General features: G+C 45.2%; 2 pseudogenes; both read right to left on the bottom strand.

The window, feature by feature from the left end:
* Positions 1-7,947: 7,947 nt before the first annotated feature.
* On the bottom strand, positions 7,948-15,907 carry LOC125353648 (annotated as a pseudogene).
* Positions 15,908-16,907: 1,000 nt separating this feature from the next.
* Positions 16,908-21,618, bottom strand: LOC125353647 (annotated as a pseudogene).
* Between the last annotated feature and the right edge of the window lie 5,275 nt (positions 21,619-26,893).

Below are 26,893 nucleotides of genomic sequence, written 5' to 3'. Positions count from 1 at the left end.
AGGCGAAGGCAAAGTGGCTGAGTCGGGTGCTTGGAGACCTCCCATGTATCATCATGGTAGTCGTCGTCCAGGGCAAAGGGGTCAGCTGGCCTGGCGTAGAAGCAATGAACCCAAGTGGTGACGCCTTCTAGGGTCCCTTCCACCGTGGTTCTAAGGATTTGGGGTTATGCCTTCGGACGAACACCCAGTCCCCTGGTCTGAATAAATGGGGGATAGGGACAGAAGCAGAATCATATAATGCCTTAAGTTGGGTGTCGGGGCTGCTTTCTCTGACCCGGCTCAAATGCTTATTCCTTTCTCTCTTATTACCCTCGTATCGTCCTCTCCCCTAACCCTCGGCCTGCAGGTCTGTCATGGTGAGACGTAGGGGTGGCTCCGGCCTGGCGTGCGCGCGACCCGCATGGCAATGTGACTGCTATCCTACCCTGGGAGCTAGCGTACATAGACCACGGAGTAAGCTTCTGAGAGCGAACTAACTTTATTGAGAGAAGGTCAAGGGGAAATGATCCCGAAGGAGGGGGTTGGCCAGGATTCCCATAGGCCAAAAGGCTGTCACTTGACCTCCAAGGGGCTGGTCACTTGACCTCCAAGGGGCTACGTCACTCTGAGCGCGCCAAACCAGGGCGGGGCTGGTAGGCGCCAGGCTGGCTGCCAGCTAAGTCGGGGGTCTATTTGCCCAACCGGTTTCTCTGGATTCCAATGTAGAGGATGGAAGGGCCGCATTCCCCAGCTGGGGAAGGTGCATCAGGCCCCTTCCATCTAGGGGGGAAGATGGACCCCAACAGTTGGGGTCACATATTCTTGTGCATGAGCTGCAAATAATCAAGTTTACACAAAAATTCAGCATCATCCAAATCAGCAAGCAATTCAGTCTGAAGGCTAGGGATAATGGGCGGGGGGTACCCGTACATTATCTCAAAAGGTGTAAAGCCAAGCTGATAGGGAGATTTTCTTCCTCTAAGCAGAGCAAAAGGAAGGAGTGACACCCAGTCTGCGCCAGTCTCTATGGCCAATTTAGTTAAGGTCTCTTTTAGAGTCCGATTCATTCTATCTGTCCTGAACTCGGGGGTCTATAAGCCAATGCAATTTCCAATCCGTCCCCAGTGTGGCAGCTATTCCCTGACTTACTTTTGAGACGAAGGCCGGTCCGTTGTCCGACCCAATGGTGGATGGGAAACCATACCTGGGTAGGATTTCTTCCAGGATCTTCTTAGCCACTACATTCGCAGTCTCATGCTTTGTTGGATAAGCTTCAACCCATCCTGAATAGGTATCTACAAAAACTAGCAAATATTTATATCCAAATTTTCCAGGTTTAATTTCTGTGAAATCTACTTCCCAAAACGTGCCTGGCCTATCCCCACGGAGGCGAGCTCCTTTAGTAACTTGTTGATTGGGGGCATTGGTAAGCTGACAGGCCTTGCAATTTTTAACAATATCTTCAATAAGTTGATCTCCTTGTCTAAATTTCACTTTGGAGTGTTGGAGCAAGTCCTGCATTCTTCAGGTTCCCATGTGAGAAGCTCGGTGGATTCTCTTAAGGATCCCCTTACCCAGCCCTTGTGGCAAGATAAGTTTCCCTTCACAAGTTTTCCACCAGTCATTGTTTCCTTCTCTGTTCTGGGTTTTGTGGGCCATGGGATTTACCTTTATCAATTCCAAGTCTTCTTGGGAATAATGGGGCACAGGAGGCAAAGCTTATGGCCCTGGGTCACAAGGAAGTGTTTAAACTCTGTGGTGAAGGGCTAGTTCATGCAAAGGAAGAGGTACTATCAAGTTCATGCTTAATGAAAGGAATATAAAGGTCATCTTGTTTGGAGTTCAACATGCGTTTTTGAGCTTCAATGGTATAAATCATGTAATTCCTTGCGGAGGTTTATGGTACATAAGACACTGGTTTGTTTTCTCTACCAGATGGAAATGGGGTTCAAAATGAAGGCAAACCTGTGACCTATGTATTTTGATGACTGGCTCTACTGTCAAAACCGTGCCATCTATCAGACTTACAACACAGCAGCATTCTGTGGTGGTGCTCGGGGTGTGCATGTACTTGAGAGGAACAAAATGAAATTAATAAGCCCATTGCACTAGAATTGGCACTACTGAACTCATTTTTTAAAAAATGATGCCAGCCTAGGCTGGCTGCAATGCTGTCATCTAAATGGAATGGCTCTGATTCAGCAAGGGTGGGCTGGGGTAAAATGGTTATGCAGGTCGGAGGTGTGTTTAAGAAAGCTTTTGTTTGCTGTTGGATAGCAGAAGGACTCCATTACCAGGCCAAGATACCACCAGGTATCAGGTAATGGCTCCTTGTCAGCCTCATATCTGCTTTCCTCTAGGCTTCAGTCACATCTTTGATTGTATAGCTTTGTTTAGACCTCCATGTACGTACTTGTGGCCTATTCCTTTCTACGAATTGCGGCTCTCCATGCTATATTCCCATAGCAATTAAGGCTTCAAAACAAAAAAATCCCAAGATCAGATGTCCTGAGTTAGTCTTACAATTTAACTTCTCCAGATAATAGACTTATAAGTTCTATGTATCTAGGTTTGTACTTAAATTCTTTATGGCTTGGTCATTTTGTGTGAATTTAGAATAACAGCCCAGCATGGAAATCCTCTAAGTAGAATTCCTAGGGGATGATTTGGGTATTTCCAATTTCTTTGGCCAAAGGCTACTTAAAAGTAGCATATATATTTAAAGTATGCTTTCATCTTTTGCAGTAGGTGCTTTATGACTGATGGGACTGTTGGGCCTAGATAGGGTGGGTGGAAAAATGACTTCATGAGCTTGCTATTAGTGAGGTCAGCCAAAAAGAATGAGCAAGCAGCATACCTGGGAATAAGGCAACTCTAAGTAGGACATTTCTCCCACAGGCAGAATGCTACTTAACTGATTCTATGGCCCAGGCTGAACAACTGAGCTATTTGTAGTGAGCAGACACATACCTCAGGTGAGCCAATGTTGGCCATGCCACCTAGAATTTTCCTTTGACATCATAGCTAAATAGTAATTGCTTCGAGTTGGTCCAGGTCTCCTGAATACCTCCATGTACTGATTGATATCTGGGGCTGATGTTAGCTCCCAGTGGACCTGGGAGTCCCTTGAATAAACAATGGTTGCTTCCTTGTATTGATATCCAGGTATCTCTGGACTCTTAAGCAGCCTGGACTGAATTTTTTCTACATATAACCTAAAAGCCTAGACCACTGCACAGAAACAAACCTAAAGCCTACAAACAGATGAGGAAACCAATTTCTTGAGAGGCCAGAGATAATTGAAGTCAAGAGAAACGGGTAGCTGTGTGGTCAATGAATTTTACTGAAATTTGGTTTGAAGTTTCCATGGGCTGGGATTACATTGGCTTTCAGGATCAGGGAATATGATGTGTATGGAAATGTTAGTCATGTCCAAATGACAGAGGGATCTGAGAAGAGATAGGTAGAACACTGCCACTCTCTCAAGGAAGGGGAGTCCCATTTTAATGATACTGGTCTGAATATTATAGAATATTTTCCTCCATTTCTAGAAACCCTACATGAAGGAAGCTTGGCTAGCCTGAACCTTAGGTGAAAATGTTGAGGTAAATTTAAGGGCGTCTAAGTCAGAATTGAGGTCAAATACTTCTGAAGGGTAGGAATGATGTGAGCTTTATCATTTTTTTACCTGGGTAGCTGACTTTAGTCTCACACATAGAAGCCTAATTCCATTTTATCAAATTCTGATTTGGGGAAAGTTTTGGTGTATCCAAACACTCGAAGGTAATACCTTAAAGGGACAGTGTTTGTTGGAAGAACCATGCCCAAGAAATTGGGTCAGAAGAGAATAAAACATTCCACTTTTCATCTGAGTTAAGTCCTCCTAACATCATCCTATCACTTTTTTAATCTTATTTAAAAGTATGTGGACATATTCTTAGGTTCACCTATTGGACTGAGGCATTTCAATCTTAGATTTGTTCTCACAACAGCTGGCATTTCCCAGGAGCTGATTCAGACATCTGCTTACCTCATGCTGGCATTGCTGGTGGAAGTGTACTGAGTTTAGTTCTTGGGGTCAACATCTGGCTCCTGCAATGTCTTAGGATAACAAATAGGCTATGGCCACAGTTTGCATTCCTAAGTATGGGGGAGAGGGTAAGCAGGAAGGTGTGGGGGAGGGATAGAGGGGAGGTAGAGCCATGGATAGGAATAGTCTGATACAATGCCTTGTGTCTCGGTGGCCAACAGATAAATCCTCCAGTATTATGTGCAGAACATGATATCAGAAAGGTTGAGGATAAAAGGCCAAAGCCCTGCTGGAGAAATGGTATACTTCAATCATAGTACCTGTCCTGCTTAGTATCAAGTTCAAGTGCCTTAAGAAAGCCAAAATGGCCATCATGGACTTAATTGATTTCAAAGGGAAGCCAGACTTGAGGGCTTGGCCCTGATGGTCCATGTGTCTTTTAAGTAGTTGGACATTCATTAGCTATGGTAATAAGAACCACTTTATTTTGTATGGGGTGACATTTCACTCTAATATCTGAGTAGTGCAGCAAACACTTGCTCTGCAGAGAGGTTGAGTTACCACCTACTTGGGGTCTCTATGTACATTCTCACATGTCCTCCTGGGGCAATTAATACTTAGTGCACAATGGGGCTGCTCTTCTGAAGTACCCAGATGATCACACTGTAGTTGAACTCAATAGGGTCAACTATTGGATACTGGGAAACTGCTCACAAAGGTCTTGAGCCACTGGAGGTCAGCGACAGATACTACCAAATCCTTAAGTTTCTCAAAGGTATAAGATTCGGCCTTCACAGCAGCCAAGATGCTTTTAAACAAAGGCAACTATCAGTAGCTTAAAGGGGAACTTTTATTTCCTCTGTTCTAATTGTCCAAGCATGTGCAATTTTCATTCTAGCTTTAAGACTCTTATACATTGAGAGGGTCTAGACTTCAATTGTTTTAGTTCATGGTTGCAAGGGGGAACCCAAAGCATATGACTTGAAGGTACTGTCTCAAGTTTCCATGTATACTTTCTCATCTTAAAGTGCCTAGTTGTGTGTTCGTAGTTGCAAGGAAAAGTCATTGACACTATTTTTGTGCCTAGATGAACTTAGTTCTGGTAGCTGCATCAGTGTCAAGCTCTTCCAGAATTTCTTAGAGAAGGAAATACTTGCTTTAAATGGCTAATGGGTGAGATTCAGGTTTCTCTTCAGAGGTTCTCTCCTGAGCTTGGCATAAATTTGAGATGTTGTTTGATGCACAAGAAAAACGTTTACATCCTAAGGTAGAGACAGACTGCTGATTAAACTCAGATTACAGTTTCTAAATGATTGCTTGATAAGGATGCAAGTTGCTTTACTCACAAAGTTGAGTTTATCCTTAGCTTACTCAACCTACTAGGTTTCTAATGTGACCCAAGATTCTTTAATGCTTCTGCAGGGAACATTGGAAAGTCAAGTCTTGGCTAGTGATGGTTTTGCCTCTAAATAGATTTGTACTGATAAGAGCAGAGAAACTCATGATCCAAACTCAAATATCAGCAGGCGATGTGCTGTGATGTGCTACATCCTCTGAACCAACGATGGTGCTACCTCAGACCAATCTGAAGGAAAAGCAAGGAGGAGAAAGTGATGTATAAAGAAAGCCTGACTTAAGCAGCTTTCCATGCATGCACAGTAAAACATAATCTAATGGCTGCAGCATCCCATTGCTAAACCCTTACGGTGGTAACATTTTTACTTTCAACATGGACTTGATTAAGCATCAGGTCAAAAACTTACGCTTTGCCTATTGTTTTAATTCTTACATATGTCAGTACTACAATTTGTAACCTAATAAACCTAGGAAACAGACCTAGGAAGCTGACATTCATTTAAAAAAATTGGAACTGTGACCTTGAGGATCCATGGAGTTCAGACTTGTTTGATAGCACTAGAACAATTTCTAATTTGAGATTAGAATGACCCGCCACATGCTTGAGTCTAGAACACGGAAATCGGGAAACGAAAGAATTTGCCACAGGAGTTGTGAACAGTATGCATAAACATTGCCTGCTGATGAAATTTTATCTTGTGGTGATAAATGATACTCATTTTCCACCTATACTCATTTTCAACCTATGCTATCTTTCCCTTTATCTTCTGCCAGAAGTTCCACTGGTCCGGGTTAGTTGCCTATGGGGATAACCCAATGGCATAGGCTACAGGCTCCTGACAGTGCTAAAGTTGACTGAGTAGATAAGGATCATCTACCCAGTTGTCCAACAAGAGGACCATCAAGTCTTCTATGTGTTCATTCTGACCTATTCCCAGGATATAGTGGCAACCCTAATAGTGAAGAGACATTCCTGTCACTCTTCTTCCTTTGCCTGTGGTTTCCACAGTGAGTTCAGATACTGGTAGAGACATTCCTCCCCTTCGAGGAACTAGAACTTTGAGTCATCCAGGATGACAATGAAAATTGCTACTCTGCACTTTCTAGAATGGCCGTTTGGGGGCTGGACACCATGACAGCCATGTATACCTTTTTCTGAAAGACTGTGCCAATATCAGAACTACCGAGGTTGGTTCTTTTTAAGACAAGTGTAACATCTAGCCAACTTACCTATTTCTGGTAATCTGGTAGGAACAGGAGCTTCCTTAGTCACACACATCTGATGGGTCACAGTCAAATGGATTTCTTAGTTTGAGACAGTTCACTTTAAAGATGCTCTTTAGCTGAAATTATCAGCAAGAGTAGCAAGACAGTAATGGGCACAAATCTCTAAGGCAGATAAATAGCTCTTCCAGGGTAAGAAAAGAATCTGCTATCCAACTTGTCCCCAAGTGGCTGGTCAATTGTCTTGATGAATGATAATCAAGTTCATTATGAAGATACAAGTCTTGGTGCTTGTGGGCCATGTAGATAGACAGGTCTGGGTGAGAAAGTTTGTGCTGCTGAGTCTCTGTGACCTCCATTGCTACCTCCATTTGAAGAAGCATTATGTATCCAAAGATTTGGACTTAAGATGGACAAGAATCTGTTGCCCTTGGGTGTCTTGAGTCCTGACATCCAGATCTTTTTTGTGATGCCTTACAATAACTCCACCCACATGTCTCTTGAGAGATCTCTATGCATCTAAGAATCAATCTCCTTGTTGGGCATCTGGCCAGATACAAAGCTATTTGCTTGCAAATCTTCAGATGACTTTCATGACTGTCCCTCACTTGATGGCCAGTTCTATCATAACCACGTGCCATCCTAAACAAGGCCCTGAGTCTCACAGACATAGGGCTCACAAATAAAGCAAAGAGCGTAACTTGCTCATCGCTTGTTCATGTTTCCTTGGTGTGGTTCAGAGAATCACTGGTTTTCTTGAGTCACATTAACAACAGTGGTGAAGCAGCTGATATCACAGCATGAGTATCCTGCACTTCTATTTTTTTCATAGGAGACATGTAAAAAAAATAAAAAGGCCATCTACATAACCTAGATGTGCGAGAGCAATGATTTTTCCAAGTGTGAGGTGTCTTGCCTGGATCAAATGAACATGTCACCCACATTTTGTATTCCTTTCTCCATAGCAGGGGAGGAGGGAGGCAAGATGCAGAACTTTGCTTTCTACCTTGGAGGTGACCCCACTGCCACTGTGAAAGACTACAACCCAGAAATCCTTATGTGAGAGCACTACATGCTTGTTTCGTCCCCTTCATCGTCATAATGGAGGTTTTTGTCTCCTGGACTCAATTTATGAGTAACAAGAGCAGAGTTCTAGAAATAACGTTTATCTTGCTGTACAAAAAGAGGAAAATAATGCACACTGCTCTCTTGAAGTACATCCTTCAGTAGAGTGGGAAAGGGCACAGACTTTTTTTTTCAAAAGTGAAGAGTTTTATTTACAGAGGAATTGGATTGCCATTCTCAATCCCATAACCAGAGGAGTCCATTCCTGTGGTAAATACGCAACCATACACGTTCTAGGTTGATGACTCCAGGCCTTCACCTGCCAGGCACAACGGCAGCTCCTGTAGCGCCGCCTCCTCCTTCTCCTTCTCCTTGCAGAGCTGGTGGACATGCTCCTCTTTCTCCTGATGCAGCTGATCCAGGGTTTCCATTTGCTCTTCACAGGCAGTGATGGACTCTTGCATGGCTGTGATGTGCTCTGACAGCTGGCTGCATCGATCCTGCAGGTCATCCACTTGATTCTGGGAATCCGCCCTGTCAGGCAGGTCAGGGATGAAGCAGACTTGAAGCTTCCTCTTGGGCACCTGTATGTCCTGCCTCCTCTTCGCAAACAGGCCATGGCTCCACCTGGTGGCAAAGAGTGCCTGGTGCTCCAGCTTGGTCTGGCACTGGGCTACCAGGTTGGCCAGGCCCCTCCAGCGGGCCTGCTGCTCCTGCAGCTGCTGGCTGAGTTTTACATTTGTAGGTTCAGCAGCTGAGAGTGCTTGGCGGTGAAACTCCCTCAGGACCTGAGGGTTCTCTACATCCTCGGGGACACGCATGTGGAGTGGGCTTGCCTCCTCCCCATTTTCTTCCCTGGTGCTCACTCCTTCCCCTTCTCCAGGGAAAGCCAGGAAGCCATGCTGGGCCTGTGGTTGCTCCTTCCTTTGCCTGGTTGCTTCTAGGCACTTCAGAGTGCCCTGCGACTCTTCACTTTCCATCTGGGCCAGCAACTGGCTCTCTACTTGCTCCTGCTTCAGCTGCTCTAGCAGCTGGGTCTGCCTCAGCACGTGCTGCTGCAGGGCCTGCTTCTCTGAGATCAGCTGCTGATTGGCAGCTGTGTGCCAATCACAGGTGGCTCTGAGATCCTGTAGCTGGGTCAGGTAGTGGTCCTGTAGCTCCTGCAGATCCTCACCTGCTTGGCTCGCTGTCTCAGCCACCTCTTTCCATTCTTGTAAATCCTTCTCTTGCTGCTCAAGCTTCTCCTGCAGATGTTACTACAGGTGCTACTCTGACATCAGGACGCAGGGCACAGACTTTTAAAGTCCAGCTGCAGAAGTTTCTAGATGCAAATGCTGAGGCATGACTTGGGGCTTCTGCCCTGATGTACTGGCATTACTCTCCAGAGCTGTTTTCTTGTTGTCCTGAAAAGTTCCTTTGCTCCTGTGGTTGCAGGAAGGACTGTGCTTGACTCTTCAGGGGGAGATGGAAAAGACAGCATTCCCTCAGGTGGGATGATTTGGATAATGGAAAGAAAAGGAAAACTTGCCCTAACAAATCCGTGTAACTGGAAGCAATGCTGGTCTCATAAAATTGAGTTATTGGGCTAAAGCAAGTATGAGAATAGGTGTCCCTGTTACAATTTGGCATGTAGATATTTTTCCAGGACAGCCAGCAAACTTCCTGTTTATGTGCCTACCCCATTTTTAACCAGAGCCAGTTAACATGGTATCACCAGTAAGAAAGGGTTAGATTGGTGGTGTTGCATGGTGTGTGAAAGCAATCCACAACCTCTGTAATGTAAACAGCACCAGAACAGGAGTTTAACATTTGCAAGCCTGGGTGATATACTCGCTCCCATGGAGATATGAACTCTTTGTATCTTATAAAGGATTGAAATGAATATATGTTCTGACTCTTCAGAGCACATATGTAGTATTTGGTACTAAAGATAGCTATCAAAGCAGCTATATTTGGAGATAATCACAGAGAGTGATGGTCTTCAGAAATTTTTAAACTCGGGTTCAGAAGACAATGTTTGGTGTCATCACAACTCTGCCTTTTAAATCCACTGGACTGATGGTTTTGAACTGTGACTTTCTGACCCTTGTCCTGTGGAACTGATAGGGTCTCTTCCTATGCATTTGTGTAGTATAAATGACCACTGACATCCCTAGAAGCTTAGGAATACTACTTATTGTACACCTGCAGACAAACTCTTTAAACTCATAAGAGTTTCTTTCAATGAAATTTACACTCTTGGAGCAACAGGTTCTTTCTGGTTCTGAAATGTGGTATGGATCTAGAAGTCACATAAAGGATGATGATTCATTGATGTGGCTTCCTCTATCCTTCCCACTAACTCTTGATTTTGTCCATGCCATAGTCTAGAAGTCAACCAGTCCAGCTAGCGGCCCTTCTTTCTCATCCCCAGGAAGGTATCTGGCACATGAGCCATCAGAGGCCCCCTATGGGCCAAGACACGCTGGTGGCGACATGAGACTTGCTGTCATAACATTCGCTGAGCCTCTAGAAGTTGGCTTGGCCATCTCTAATCTATTACTATGGACACTAGGACGCCTGGTTCTATAGCATCTCCTAATATCATCCTTGGCCTACAGTGGACAGCCACTGCTGAGCTTGTAATTGGTGTTTCACTAGTCCCTTACTCTTGAGTCTACTCCACTAAAGAATATGTGTAAAGAGTAGTCCAGCGCCATTTCCAGGGGTCCTTTCCAGAATATGAACTCCTTAACCATGGGATCCAACATCAAAGTGTCCTTCCCTGGTGATGTTAGGTCACCTTTTTTTTCCTTGAATGAGCTTTATGAATCTGGTGTTCTATTTTCATCTTGAAGCTGCACTGGGAATGGGCCCTAGACATTTAACCTTGGTTAAAAGAGGAAGGATGTTAAGTCGGCACACAGAGAAAGTAAGGCTGTGAAGATCCTTCCTCTAGCTCAGGGATGAAGCAAAGATTTGTGTGGTTTCTCCATGCCACAATTCACTCACCAACAGTTCCTGGATGGAGTCCAGATTCACAACCAGCAGAGCCTTCTGGATTTCAGAGATGGAGTGGGACAGAATCTGCAGCTCCCTCAGGCACAGCTGAATGTGTCCTTTTCTCTCCTAGGCCCACTGGAACAAGAAGGCTTGGGAATAATTCTGGGAACCATGTCAATGGTGATCAAGGGATGCTCTTCTACCATCCCTGTACAGGGACTTGATACTAACTTTTTTGGCAAGAACCCTAGATAGGCAATTTGGGCCATGGCAGGGTACCTCAGCGTCCAGATAGCTGGGTGTATGCCTCGCAGATCAAGCACTTGTAGTTTCTACTGACTGTGCTCTTTCTTAGCAAGTAGCAGATTGAGCCCATCCAGAACAGCCTTGAAAGTTTCCAGGTCTGGTGACTGTGCAAGGCCTCCCAGGGGGAGGCAGGGAAGGGCCAGGCCTGAACTATGGCCTTCAGCACCTCTCTGGCCCCCAGTATAAGCTTCCATGTAGAGTGAAAGGAACAGCAGCACTGGCAGATTGTCCAGGGCAGAGATGGCCTGGGCCGGGTTGCTCCAAACTCTGCATGGTGAGACACTGGAGGGATGGTGCAGTCCTGGCACTCATCTTGCTGGAGGAGATATGGATCAGGTGTGCAGGGCTCTCTCAATCCCAGCAGGGATTCTCTAGCTCCCAGCATCTTAATTCTCTACCTCGAGGAGTTTAGCATTCCCTCAGACAATGAGCAATGGCTCTCCATTTGTAGAAGGTAGGAGCTTGCTTTCACTAAGTAAATTTGAGTGAATTATCAGAGTCCTGAGTTCATCTGCATAGGCTTTCATCTGCATAGACTGAATTTGAGTATTAATCCTTATTGGGTCCCTGAATTTATCATGGAGACCTGCTAGCACTGTATTTTGCCTTTTATTGTAGCTCTGCTGTGTTTGAAGTCTAGAACCTAAAACTCTTTAGTGTTAAGATTTGTTTGTGCTTGAGGCTAGTTTGGAGACCTTCTGGCAAATGTGGTTGTCTTGAGTCCATTGGACATTGGCCACTCAACCTTTACTGCACATTGTTGTATTCCAAGAGCAAGAATAATCCATCAAGGAACAACTTAAGGTGGGAAGGGTTTTATTTATAAAAGGATTTTATTTACAATCTAAAACCCAGAACCAGAGCCACCCTCCACCTCCTAATGCTTGTCTGCAACTACCTTGTCCTCGGTTAGTAACCCAGAACCCACACCTGAGACCTGTCTTGACCTGACCTCCAAACTTCCACCTTCATTTCTTTTTTAAAAAATAACTCTTTAATTATATGCAAATATGGGAAACTAAGGGTAGCACCGGGCTGACTGGGGAGAAGGAGCCAAGTATTCTCCATTTGCTCCCATGTATTCTTGGCACAGTTCTGCGATCTCACACACAGTGGGGTACGTTGGAGGTAGAGTAAGGGATGGGACTGAAGACACAAAGGCAAGTGGGAGAGGCAGGGCTTGCAGTAGTCTCAGTGGACTCCAACACAGATTCACTGAGTGCGAGGTCCCAGTAGTGTTCAGCTCCATGCTTTTTGAAATGCTCTCAAGCCATGTTCTCTGTGAGGCACTGTTTAAACTTCATCTCTCCAAAACTCTGTTCTTTGGCTGTAACTGCCCAAACTAGTACACATTAGTTGGTTTTCTTCACAGCTTCCTCTTCAGACTCTTCATCTCCCTTCCTGTTAGGTGTCTGTTCATCCCACTTTATCCGATGCAGCATGAGGTGTTTAAATTTCTTCTGAGCCTTGGGGCCCCCTTCCACAACTACCACATTGACATCATTCTGCAGTACCACCACCCCTGTCAGGTACAGCTGCCCAGCATTGCCCTCAATCTTGAACTTCTTGGCTGGGTTGCTCAAATTTCGAACTCTATATACAGATATGTGTACCCCCTGTGAAATGTCTTCTTTAAGCTTTTTAATTTTCTTGACCTTTCTCTGTTCTGCTGTAAGTTTCCGGGCAGTGTTGACCTCTTCATGCGCTTTCTGTCTTTTTGCCATCTGAGCTCTAACATAGGCTTCCACCTTTGTAGGGTCTTGAACACCTTCTGTTCCTAATACTCGCATCATTAGAAATTCTCACTTTGGGCTCTGGAGGAGGTTTCGGGCCTAGCCTGACTTTCTCCTGTAGTTCTTTCTGTGCTTCCTTCCTTGTTTGTCTCTGAAGTTTCTTCTGTTCATTCTTGGTAAGATATGCTCCCAGAGTAACTGGTGTATCATTGTCAATTGGAGGATTGAGTTGGGCAGGATGTTCAACAAGATTTGTGATTCCAAAATAATCTTTTCTCTTGGGATTTTCCTCTGTAAGGTCAAAGCCATTGAGAATTGTCAGAGTCCCACCACTCAATTTCAGGGATATCCCCTTTCGTTAGTTCCTTCTCAGGAGTAATGAGGGCAAGACTAGTTGAAGTATGAATGCCTGTTTTTCGAGCAGCCTCTGAAATCTCTGCCTGTAGCTTCTCCAGTTGAGCCTTTGTTCGTAATCATTGAGCGATCTTCTCAAATTTGCCCTTGTCATGAAATTTAAAAGTACGTCACTGGCACTGTGAGGGAGCAATTGAGACTCGGGGGTCAAAAAAGGTATTGGACTCCATGGCTTCGGGTAGCTTTGCTTTTAGCTGTTGCTTGAATTGTTCCCTCTTCACAGCACGAATATTGGCTTTCAGAGTAGGCATACAATGTGTCAGCTCAATCTCCTTGCCTGTGGCATCTACAGTTCGACCTTGCTCATCCAGGATCAGTGGTGTAGGTGTAGTTTGATCTTTTAACTCTATCTTCGGTGGAACAATGCCCATGGCATGGAGATTGGCAAGGCCCACCATGTTGGCATTGCCAATTAGCCCAGGCTTCCATGCCAACTGAGCTTGAATTTGAGCTTGTAGTTCAGCAGCTTTGCTTGCCTTCTCAATGGCATCATTCATAAAAGTGGCAGCCTGGGAGGGTTGAATATTATTGCCAATTGGAAGTCGCTCTGGTTGGGAGGAAGAAGTAATCTTTGGCTGAGAAGTAGGAGGGCTAATGAAGCTCAACTGTTTTTTAACCTCTCCTCAATTTGTCGTGTTGCTGCTTCCATCATCTGTTTGAAGTTTAGTCAACATGCCAGGGCCTTCTGATGGAAGCGCAAGAATCATCTGTGGCTCTTCTACCTCCTCAAAACAAGGTATTTGTCGTTTCTTTACTCCTGATGATTCCTTGGAGATCTCAGTCATCACCAAACACCTCCTTGAACTCTCGTTTTCTGCTCCTGTCACTGCTGGACTTGGAATGCCTAGATTCGGCCTTCCACTGCAGCCTCAAACAATTTGCACAAATTGGAAAGTAGAATCATCAAGGAAAGGTTTCAGATGGTCAGCTGCCTTCTTGTCCATGCCCTTCCCCACACAGTTCAACGCTGCTGTGACCACGGTGGGCTCTGAGAAACCTAGCACTCTCTTGACTGTCTTCTCTATCCGTGGTTTCAGCTCATCCAGCTCCCTCTTAGTGCCATCTTTCAGGAAAAGGAGAACAGTAGTAGCTCAATTACGACTCAATATACCTTAAAAGAAACTCACTTCAGCCTCTGCTACACCTTAATTTCTAACCACCTCAGCCTCCTGGCCTCCAAACCTCCAGAGGAGCAAGCTTCCTTCCTGTAGTCCTAGCCACTCCTCCAGCTTAAGCCTCAAGCCTCCCCACAGGCTTTAGGCTTCTCTGCTGGCCTCAGGCCTTAAGGCTTTGAACTCTCCCTTAGGCCTGGGACCCTTCTGCAGACCCTAGGCTCTCAATTCTCTCTGTTGTAAGGCCCCATTTGGCTCTCAGCTCTTCTTGCCTGGTTCGGCTCAGTTCCTCTGGTCTGGTTTGGCTCCGCCCCAATCCTCTGGCCTGTCTGCTTTTCTCTGCTCTGCTCCTCCGGCTGGATGGTCACCTCCTTTCTCCTGCTCCTGCTCCTCTCCCCCTCTCCTTTTTCTTCTCCAGAAGTCCTGCCCTTTTTATCTCTCTGCCTAAGCAGTCTGGGGGTGGAGGTTCCAGTCCCCTCAATGTGGGGCTGGATCTCCTCTTGCTTCGGCAGTAGGGCGTGGCAATCACATCAGCCTGGGGAGGGGCTTCTGCCCCTCAGGTTATTACACACATCAGGGCTCATTTCCATGGTTAGCAAGTATTCCACATAACTTGATTACTGTAATATGGAGGTCAGATCTGGCCAGCGCCATCATTGGCTGTTGAGGGGTGTCAGATTGACTCCATCTCAGAGAGTAGATGCTGGTTCCATCTTCAGTAAGATCTCCCCATCCTATCCAGGGAAGTTCCCCTTTGCTTTGATAAGATTGTATAAACTGACCACCTGAGTAGTGGAATGTTCAAGGTTAATCCTGTGCCCTCCCTTGAGTAGGCGTTTCCAGCTACATCATGTGAGCCCCGCCAAATCCAACTAAAATGATAGGTTGGTTCAAACAGTTGCTATGAGGCAGATTGTAACTCCATTGGCCACCTGCATGTGACCTGGCATGATGTGGTGTTTGCCTTTCTAACCTAACCCTGAGCACAGCCTGGGGCACCCAGTCCCAGTTCCTGAGTCTGGGCTGTGGCCCTGGCCAGCCAGCCTGCTTTTTATGGTTGCTGGGCCGTGACCCTGGCTGGTCAGTAAAGGGGGGAATGAAGAATTAAAGTAAACCCATTTTCAGGCAGCCCACGTTTTGTTGTCTGTTTAAACTATGAGCAAACCCAGGGCAAGCATATTAGGGCCCAGCCAGTCAAGAACTCTAACCGCCTGGGAATGCTTAACTCTAACCACCCCCAGAATGTCTTGAGCCCTGAGCCAATCAGATTTGTACCTGTATCCTAATCTTGCTTTTTTGAACACCCAATTGCTGTAACTTTGTTTTTTGTCTTGCTTGAACACCTGATTGCTGTAACTTTGTTTTTTGCCTTTATAAACCCTGTGCAATCCCAGCTCGGGGCTTCCTTCTAACCTCCACTGTGTCAGTGGGTACTACAAGGCCCAAGTTGCAGCTCACTTGAATAAAGCCTTGCCTTGCTTTTGCATTTCGGAACGTCTGAGTCTTGGTGGCCTTCTTGGTGATCTTCTTGCAACTTGGCATAATAGTCAGTATACTTTTTTACTTCCCCAATAAATCCATCTTTTTACTTGAGACTGACTGAGTGGTAGACTCTTGCAGGGATGGGGGAACTTCATCCCCCTCAGATCCTATTACATTGTGGTCCCCTCCCTTGGGGGGACCCCATTACAATTACCTTTGGACATGGCTATTTATGTATTATATGAATGTATAGCCCATTGCCCAGGTTTTTCCTTTTCAGTGGGTACCATGCCTGGGAGTTACCACTGCTCTTTATCTTCAGCACTGTTATGCTTGATGCCACCAAATGGCCCTCATTCTAGATAGCTAATTCTTGGGAGACTTGTCGGCTGGCAGTGCGCTGGCCTACCTGAATTCAGGTGACTGGTGGGGGCAGTCCCGGCCCCAGTGAGGTCCTGACCTTTGCAGTGGTGTGTGGTGGGGGTAGGGTGAGATTGAGCTGGGCAGAAGTCCTAGCTAGCTAATTCTGAATGGACTTGCTGATCTAGGTTGTCTTGAGTCTGTTGGGCATTGGCCCCTCAATCTTTGCTGCACATTGTTGTATTCCAAGAGAGAATAATCTATCGAGGCACAACTTAAGGTGGGAAGGGGTTTTATTTGCTAAGGAATTTTATTTACAATCTAAAACCAAGAACCAGGGCCACCCTCCACCTCCTAATGCTTGCCTGCGACTACCTTGTCCTGGGTTAGTTACCCAGAACCCAAGCCAGAGTCCTGTCTTGACCTGAACTCCGAACCTCCACTTTAATTTTTTATTTTCTGGGTTTTTTTGTTGTTTTTTTTTTGTGGAGGCAAGGGACAGTTTATTGTACAACACAAAGCAGCCACAATTCTAGCAAGTTGAGTTTCAGCTTCATATTCCTAACCACCACACAGAACAACTGGACATTCTTATCAATGTCAAGCTTAAAAATGAAAGGAAACCACCCTGTATACAAAGTCACACTAAAATCTCTTTCGCTTGATAATCTCTGGTTTCCAGTTGACTGGATGTCTTTCTTCTGTCGCCGTTTCTTGTCTGTACACTTTAATGGTTTTATCTACTTCCGCTGTCAGTAACCGAGGTTCTGACTGGTCAAAAGCACAAGCAAAGATTCCTGACTCACTGTCCAAGGAGCCAGGCTGCACGGCCGCATGGACGCTCTGGAAAGTGTAGCCTGTTCTTTAAACCCAAAGATGCATGATAGCATTGTGTAGTTCAGAGGTATCCGATGATACATGGAGCAAGACATACTCTCTGCTACTAAAGTCTCTGCTACTAATTCCAAACTTAAGTACATTCTTCTCTTTCAGTTCATAGTATCTCTGTGGCTCAATACCTTGTTATTCAAGAAGGTTCCATTTCCTGAGCCAAGATCAATGATGTAGGGCTTTACCCTCCGGCCAACTGTACCATCAGCACAGGTGTACTCTACAAACGGATACTGAAAGACATGTGCATGCTGCTTTGAACAAGAGGGATGATCAATGGGAATGTGTGCAATGCGTTGGTGTCGACACAAAAGATAGGCACTCTGTCGATGAATGTACATGACGAAGTACCTCATTGTTTTTAAAGGGGTATACACACCAGCATTTCTTGGGGATATGCACTTCTAGGGGCTCACTGTACTTAGTGACCACACCCCAAAAGGTGTTAGTGTCTTCAAGAAGAGTCCCAGAAAGTTCGAAGCTTGATTTTTCTTTAATGGGCACTTCCTTGCTTCTGCTGTTGCAACCACTGATTTCATTCTTCAAGCGGTGTTCCTGGTGCCTGGCATTATAAAACTCCCGCTCCTCCTCTAGAGCCTGCAAGTCCTGGCTACCTCCATGCCGGCCACCTTCAGGCCTTTCATCATAGCTCCTCCTCTGGCATGAGTGGTCACCATGCTTGTCTCCATCACTGTTTCTATATCTCCTGTGTTCCTGGGGTGATGGGTCCGGGTGCGGTTGGTCCTCTAGTCCTCTCTGGGGGTGACACTCACATTCCTCCTTCACCTTGACTATTGAGTGGGGAGGACTGCGGCTTCTCTTAGTTCCAAGACACTTGCTGCTTCTCCCTGAGGACTTGATTTTCTTTTTTGATGGGGACCAGCTCGTTCTCTGGGCTCGGCTCCCACAGTGGCTGCCGGGTGGCAGGTTGGGCTGCCATGGCTGGCGAGGTCGGGACAGCTAGGGACTGGTGGCATGGCTTCCGGGCTGAGGTGCTCCTGCTTCACCACCACAGCCGGTGCCATCTTCACCCCGTCTCCGTTCCTGTGCCTCCTCGGGCCCGCGCTCTGGCTCTTCCTTCCCCTCCTTCCTCCAGTAGCATAGACCCAGCAAATCCCCCTCTCTGGAAGTCTTCCTCTTTTTATCTCTCTGCCCAGGCTGTCCAGGGGTGGAGCTTCCGGTCCCCTCAACGTGGGGGCGGGATCTCCTCATTCCACAGTGGGGTGTGGCAATTATGCCAACCTGGGGAGGGGCTTCTGCCCCTCAGGTTATTACACACATTAGCACTCATTTCCATGGTTAGCAAGTATTCCCCAAAACTTGATTACCATTGGACATGGCTGTTTATGTATTATAATCCATCCAGGCACAACTTAAGGTGGGAAGAGGTTTTATTTGCAAAGGGATTTTATTTACAATCTAAAATCCGGAACCAGAGCCACCCTCCACCTCCTTATGCTTACCTGCGACTACCTTGTCCTGGAGTAGTTACCCAGAACTCAGACCTGAGTAAAACTTGGCCCAGTGCCCAGGTTTTTCCTTTTCAGTGGGTAACATGATAGCATGGTGCCACTTCATGGGAGTTATCGCTGCTCTTTTATCTTCAGGACTGAGATGCTTGGTGCCACCAAATGGCCCTCGTTCTAGATAGCTAATTCTTGGGGGCCTTGTTGCCTGGCAGTGCGATGGAAGCGGGGGTCAGTCCCAGGCACTGTGAGGTCCTGAGCTTTGAGGTGGTGTGCAGTGGGGGTGGGGTGAGATTGAGCCAGGAGGAAGAAGTCCTAGATAGCTAATTCTGAGTGTTTGGACTTGCTGATCTTGGCTTGCTTGAAAGCAGAATGTTAGTACAAAGTGGTCTGTTTGGGGATTCATTTCCACCGAGCAAGAGTTAAGGGAGTTGAGCTGCACAATGGAGAGGACTGTGTGAGATAGAATTCACTTTCCTGGGCAGTGGGAGCTGCATTCCACTGACACCTCCTGGTTAGGAGGTGGGTGAAGGCCTCTTGTCTCACTGACAACTGGAAACTCAGGAAGCAGGGGCAGTGACCTAATGAGATTTTAACTGGTAGGCCATTGCTTCTAAGATTTTTGCCTGGCATCTATTAGGATATTATAGTGGAAGGAAAACTAGGAGTTTTTTAAGAAATTCATTCTCAGTTGCTTTCTACTCAGTTTTTATATGTTGGCTCCCAGGAAACTGTTGGAAGCTCTGCTCACTCTCAACCTTGTTCACCTTCTAGCATTTACCTTTCAACAGACTGGTGCTGTTGTAATTAAACTAAGTTGAAGACTCAGTAATTTGCTCCAGGGAAGCCTTTCCACTGTGTTGGGCTCTGTGCTGCTTCTCAGGCCGTACTTTTCTGGTCAGTTTGAGTTTCCAGGAAGTCACAGCTGAAACTGAACCGGGGAAGGTATATACAGGCTACCCAGGTTGGACTTGAACCCAAGACCAAGTCACCAACAGTCAATTGGAGAACTCTTGAGCTTCAGCAGGGCTGTTTTTAAAGGCAAAACCCACGTGCAGATGGCAGTGTACATGAAAGCAAGCAGGTGTACTAAAGCAGAGCTGGCAGTTAGTGAGTCCCAATTTCAGGTTGAATTGATACTGATGAGAACACATTCCAAGTTTTCCAGGCTCTTCCAGAGTTTTACTGCTATTTTCTGAGTTCCAGTAACTGGTGTTGAACTCCCTAAATTTAAGTATTTCTAGCATTTTCCTCATCCCCAATGGGGCTTTGTATATGGGCCAGTGGTGGGTGGGGGAGGGGAGGTGATTATTACAGTCTGGATGTCACAAAGAGATCACATGACAACAGACATCTGAAACATCCTGCTATAACTGTTCTCTAAAAATACTTGGATTTTGAGAGGCCACCTCACAGTCTTGTTTCAAGAACTTTGTTTTGACAACCCCAGATAAGAGGCCTTTCTTCATACACTGAAGATGTTACGTGGCTATTTGAATGCTATAACTATTACAACAAAGCTAATTACAGACAGACTTCAGTATGCATGTAAGTGGAATCCTAAGAGAACACTGAAATTGTGATCTAAGGCAGCCTTACTAAGGAGAATTGAAGTAGTATGTTCAACATGTTCCTGTCCTCTTTAACTGAAGTATTTCTATACATACTTTTTTAATTAGTGGAAACTGAGGAATTGATCCTGCCAGTGCCACGCGTAAAGAGTACTTAATAGATGTAGCGCCAGTGCATGGAAAACCTCCTTTGAGATTGGCATGTTACCTTTTAACAGACTGTTTGGTTCCGTTGTAAGGAAATTCAGTTAAAAGAGGCCACCACTTGAAAGGCCAGAGTGTGAGTATTTATTGGAGAGCTAGTGGACTGCTGGTGGGCTTTGTCTCAAAGACCAGCAGCCCCGAGTGCAGCTAACACAAGCTTATAAAGCTCAAAAACCACAGCAGGTTTATGGAATTTATCCTAACAAAAGTAGCAGAAGAAAACCAGATGAGGACACTTAAGAAAGGTGTTAAAGAATAAGCAAATCAAATGTGGACACAGTGGAAGGAAATGGAGGACCAGTAGTCAAAGGGAAGTAAGACTTTGCTGGAACTTAACAACTTGACACACTTGTAAACCAAAGAATGTCCTCTTCCCAAGGCATATTGCTTCGACCCAATCTCCTTACTTCCGTTCAATAGAGACTTACCCAAAGGCTCTTAGCCTCAATGTTACCCAAAATTTGTTCTTAATGGCTACACTGGATTCATTTGGTGTCAGCTTACAGTAGAAAGAGGCCTTACAACCTACAAGATAAATGGTCAAGATTCTGAGGTCTAAGAGCCTCTGCTGACTGCCTCTTTGTAAATTTCATCTTTCCATTCTCATAGGGTAGGGTGTTCTTCTGTGAACACCTAAGATGCTGAATAGGTGGGACAGCAGGGCAAGGAAAGATCAGAGGGACTTAGGGGACACTTCTGTGTTAGCATTTCCCTAGCCTCAGATCCTCAGCTCCTCCCATTAACCCCCAGATCCACCCAAACCTGAATTCCCTACCCTAGAGCTATAGTGGGCCACTCCCACTCACCTTTCAGATATACCCACTTCCCCTTTAGTCCCAGAGCAATATAAACTGCCACCTGGATAAGGTGCAGATGCCATGTAGCTCCCTCTCCCATGGGAACTATGGCCCCACTAATAAACTTCCTTATGAACCTTCTCTTCCTGCCTGTGATTATCTCCATATGGTCCCCTGAGATGGCTGGGACATATCTGTTCATCCTGGACTCTTTCTACCTCTAAGCTCTGCCTTCCCAGTCTGATCCTTGCTCACTGAATCCACTAGCAGGGGAGTTGATATCTCAAGGTACAGTTGCTTCACAGCAGAGTGCCCTATTTATCAGCTGCCCATGTGTTTCTGGGGGCAATATACTCTTGTCTCAGAGCTAAGCAGAGCATTCCAAATAAGAGTGCAAGCTTACATTTCTGGAACAAATACCGAGGTCAATAAAGGCTGTAGCTATCATGTTAAGATTTTTTCCAGCCACCTTGTGTTAATGAAGTGCTAGCATACACTATAATCTTAAAAGCAGTTTTAAAATGGAGATCCTGGAAGACGACAGTGGAGGCCTGCCCTTGGGCCTAGGCTCTAAGATGGAAAGCACGTTCAGGGCCTTGCTTCTTTCTCTCTTCACTTGGTGGTGGCAGTGGGTACCAACAGCCATGTCAACCCTGCACCCTCCTCTTCAACTTCCTGCTTTCATAGGGCAAATAGACATTTTATAAATGTAAGTATGAATTTTACATGATTTATTTGACTTGTTGCACTGGCTTTGGCCTCTCATGCAATGGATAGATATGATGAGATACACTGCTGGCTCATTGTGTAATCTTGGGGGGGCAAAGATGTTATGATGAATATTTTGAGTGGCAAGCTTTTACAAGCCCAAGGGTTTCCTTTTGTATTCCCACTTTGTGCTGAACCACTGCATAAGTATTAAACCCAACCTGTGTTGTCCTTGACTGTAGTGAGGTGATGTCTAGTCTACTAGGTATTCCTGGAATAAATTCCACATGGGCATGCTGGTGTGAGTGCCCTTGCTGGGCTTGGCTTGCTGGAAGCTGATGGATTTTCTTGCAATATCTAGGTAGACAAGGCATGTGGGCACGGTTTCACTTAGTTTTAGCTAATAATGTTGGAATTACTGAATCATCAAAACAAGTTTGGGAACCTTGTCTGAAATCTTAAGATCACTGAAGCATTCAGTGTAAAAGGAATTGTATAAACTTAGGATATGTGATAATCAAAGTCCTGCAAGGTGTGAAAACTAAGCATGCAGTGAAAGTATTAGGGGAAACACTAAGAGGAAGATGGAAAGGATCCTAGAATCTGAGAGCTGTCAGCAACCTGTGACTATCTCTGTAGCTAGAGCAACGGAGACAGACGAGCTGAACAGTGAGTGACTGGGCAGGAGACTCCTGGCCTGCAATACAGTTTTAAGGAAGTTCTCAAACCAGAGGTCAGCAGGAGGCTCACACCTCCAAGGAACATCCTTGAATCAGTATTTATGCCATGTTTGTTTTAGTCAGTAAGCCATGACAAGTTTGGCCCCAAGATGAAGCAGTGACTTCAAAACACAGCAGCAGGAGACCTTGCTTTCACATGGGCTGTAGTCCCATACTTGACACAGATGACTCTTAATACTTAGGTCAGGCTTGTCTCAGACATAGCTTCAGACCTAGAAGGGAAATCTGCATGACACTATCCTAATTCTTTAGGCTACCTGCTCCTGATGAACTGGAGCAGATTTCCTTGGAAGTGAGACAGCACTGATGAATACAGCATTGTGCTTTCATGCTGGTCACTGCTGCCACTGTTCAGGAATGAACGCCTGGTCTCCTGGGTTTTAGGCTGGTGTGGGGCTCCTATGTTCAGAGCTGTGTTGTGCTGATGCATTGAGGAAATGGATGGCCCAAATGAGGGTGGGGTTCTAGGAAATGGGGAACTAGCACTGAGCAACCTGCCTCAGGCAAAGTGGCCTTGTTGGGTAACCCAGATTGTGCATCCTACTCAGACCTGACATCAACACCCATCTGCTATAATTCGTTGGAACAGAAAGTACATGGAGTTCTTGGGCTTAAGGACTCATGTGTTACCATTCCTGATTTGAAGGAGCATGGCCACCATCTTCAGGGCACTCCTAAGTGCTCAGGCTCTGTGCAATTAAGAGACAGCTGGAGAAAGAATGCAGCCACAGGTGCCACATTCAGTCTTTAATCCTCTTGAGTGGCCCTTGGTCAGGGCTGTAGTGTATCAGAGAAGAGCTATTCTCCTCTTCCTCCAGTGTGATCCTGTATTACTTCTGGCACTAGGATATCCCACTGATACTGGACTTGAACACAGCTAATCTTAATCTTTCTCCAAGGGCTACCATAATTTTGTCTTACCTGGAGTTATTATCTTGGCCAATGGCCTACCTTGAAAGATAAGTTGACTCCCATAATAGATGCAAGGTGAAGTCAAGGATTTGACTCATTTCTCCTTCAGGTTATCTATCAACACCAATCTTAAAAAAGATGTCCAAGTACGGAGTATATGAAATCTTGGCACATGCAAGATTCTCCCAGGCGTTTGCAATCATACTTAATTTCTGGAAGGAAACTTGAGATGGGTTTATACTTTTGTCATGTTCACCATAGAAGTCTTGGAGGTTCGAGTCTTGATTAAAATCCTGAACCTCTCTTGAAGTTGGGGCCAATGAACAGCAGTTACTACTTCATGTCCTGGAGGAAAGCTCTCCTCTCCAGCATAGACATAAAGCAGGACTAACTTCGTCAGCTACTATTTGCTGATGGAAAGGATGTTTATCTTCAGGTGTAGTGTTGTACAAGGTCTTAGGCTACAGCTTGATTCTTTTTTTTTTCTTGGTTATTTAGCAATAACAGGGGAGAAACTTGTGTGGGGCATCTTAGAAAATGAGTACTTGTGGCTCAAGCTTTGTCCTCTTGATACATTTCACCCAAAGTAGATTTTGATAGTGGCAAGAATTGATGGCAAGACTGAATTCATTGGGTGGGATGATGGAACTCAAGATTTTGGTGTGATCATGCCAGAAGATTTCTATAGCACTTGTGAACTTTTGTCCTCAGGTATGACTGGTAGTCAAGTCCAGCTTGACTTAAATCTCAAAGATGCCCATCAAACTTGGGTAATGACATAGCTCTCATCCTAATTATGCATCATTGAACAGTTATAAGACCATTGGCCTGACTAAGGACTATGTAGAAACCTTAGGAATATACCAAGTTCCTGGATGAGAGGTTCAAGGACTGGGATCTGAAGATGTAACCACTGGACTAGGTTTTCTGGAATATGTCTTTCTCTGTATGAGAAATCATTTACACAAGTCATATTCCCCATTCCATAGGCTTGTTTTGATATTGGCTCATAATCTTTAGGAAAAGGATGATTATGGCATGGAAGTTAATTCAATCTAGGACATACTACTGATGAACTTCAAGTTGGTAAGAACCTTCTGCCCCCAAGTTTGTTCACTTTGATGATGACTCAGCATAGGTGACAGTGGTGAACGCTCACAAGCCAACTGTTAGAACATCTCTACCTCTGAATAAGAGGTGGAATTTGGTTCTAGAGTTAACTGTGGTGTGAATAACTGACAACAATAAGATGGCCGAGACATGCCATCTACATAGAAATGAGCTTGTTGTTCCTCTGCCTAGAAAGAGGCCTTATTAGCAAGACTTAAATTCGATAAAATACTTGGCTTTTACTGAGTTTTTATGTGGTGGGGATGTGGGGTTATCAAGCATCATAAAGCTAAAATACTTTTTCTCATTGACACATACAGGTGACTAGGCACGTGTTCAGATTCCAGAAAGAACTTAACAAGGGTGGCGATTCACTACTTAAAATCGAATGTACACACTCCCCACAGTGAGTTTGTAGAAAACCTTATATGGGACCATATTTAGGTCCCAGACCTGAGCACTCTTCCCCTTGATGCAGAAGGCTATATAGGGATTTCTAATTTGATGTGTGCAGTGTAATTTTCAGAGATAAAACTCTGCATATCTTCAGGGTAATGCCTCTAAATCTGATGTATTGTCACCCCAGGACTCTTTAGCAGGTTGTAAGGCTGTGCCAGGTTATTGCTATAGAAAAGGCAGTCTCTCTGGACCCCCAGGGACAAGTACTCACTGAAGTTTTGTGATCATCTATTGGTAAGAACTCATTGTTGGCCCTTACAGGATGGAAGGGGCCTAGTAGAGTTAACTGCCCAATAGCTGGTTCCGATTGCTGCTATGTCAGCTGCTCACTGTCAGTTTCCTAGGACTTGGGGATTATGCTTTCATGGCTTTGCATAGCCATTATCTCTGCTACTGTGACAGCTAAACCCAGGTTTAACCATCAGGGTAGTTCTTTGGTGATCAGTAATGAAGCCAATACCAAATGGTCAAGAGACTTTTACCTGCTGGATTACGTCTACCAGGAGGCCTTATTCAATATTGTATCTGATGAGGGACCATTTTATAACAAGGACAATCTGAGTATGAATGGGACATACAAAATAACGAGTGAGGCTGATGCCCACCAACAGGTGATAAGGGCATACATTATTTGTCCCACTGCATACCAAATGATTGAGTGGGCTAGAGACAATCCACAGGCCACATGTCCCCTACCCTGTCAGGCATCTGTCAGGACTCTTTTGCCTATGATAGTTCAGTTCTCACCTTTGTAATGCCTGACAAGTCAGGGAAGAACTTGAAGCTGCCTTGAAGGCTCTGTTTTTTTCTAAAGGTTACTTCCTTCCAGGGTGTGTGGATGAGTCTTCCATTGGGGGAAAATTTTCCCTTGTCTCTATATTCCAAAACCCTCCTCATTGTATCTGTTATACTAGATCTGTGAACTCATGTAATTGGATGCTCTGTCTGGCAATGCACCTTGTATTTTCTCTAGTAGCTGGCCATAATGGGCCCTCTACTGTCCATAGATATAATCTCAATGAATGGCCCTGAGGGAAGCAATATGGGTGAAATGGAAAACCCAGCATTTGTGTCTTGGTCCCTCTGGTATTGCTTGGGTTCAGTTTGGATTTCACCATTTTTATCTCTGAAAGATAGATCCTGGGTTTGGCTCAATTTGATATCCAGGGTCTCACTGCTCCTCTGGCATGTAATAGAAATTTCCAAGCCTGTAGTCTCTTGACACGATGTGGTTTAGGCTCCCATTAGGCAGGCACTAGTGGGACTTGAACCATTTTAAAAGACTTGTCTACTGGTGGTAGCTTGTGACTACTGGTGGTCTTGAGCCCCAGGATACTGACTCTACCCTTAGAGCACTGATGCTGTGGTTCCCATGCCCTGGTAAGATCTTAGCTAGTGAACTTGGGCATGTGGGCCTGGTGTCATGGCCACATTCTTAGCATGGGTTGCCTCTGTCACCTCAGGAACATGCTGTGTACAGAGGCTGACTCCTGAGCCAGAGATCCAGGTCCACAGGGCACTGCCATGAGCTTCTAGCTTGTTCTTTTCAATGTCTAGGTTCTGCAGGATGCTTTGCCTACATCTGACAGTTACTACTGTAAGGGCTGACCTGAAAACTGGAGTAACTATAAGTTTTAGTGTTAAAATTATAACACCTCCTAAACTCTGGTGATGACTCCTGATAGAGGGCTGCACCCCCACTCATGAGACTAGTTTCTTATTGTTTGACATTAAAAAATGTAGGGAGCACTTGTTCACCTCTATACCTGGGTAGCAACCATGATAATGGACAGTAAAAAAATGATCATAGTCATAGGTTATAGAAATAACCAAAATAGTAGTAGAAATGCCATGGTAACTCAGGTTGGTTTACTTATGATTGAGTATTGGATTGTTTTAACCTGCTCAAGCTTGCTTAGTGGTAATGGGAAAACATGGTCGCAATTGTTAATGTTGGTACTAGGTCAGCCTGACCACATATTCTGCTTCTGT

The sequence above is a fragment of the Perognathus longimembris genome, chromosome 6 (genome assembly GCF_023159225.1).
Source record: "Perognathus longimembris pacificus isolate PPM17 chromosome 6, ASM2315922v1, whole genome shotgun sequence".
Classification (NCBI taxonomy): domain Eukaryota; kingdom Metazoa; phylum Chordata; class Mammalia; order Rodentia; family Heteromyidae; genus Perognathus; species Perognathus longimembris.
This window is presented reverse-complemented; position numbering and strand designations above follow the sequence as displayed.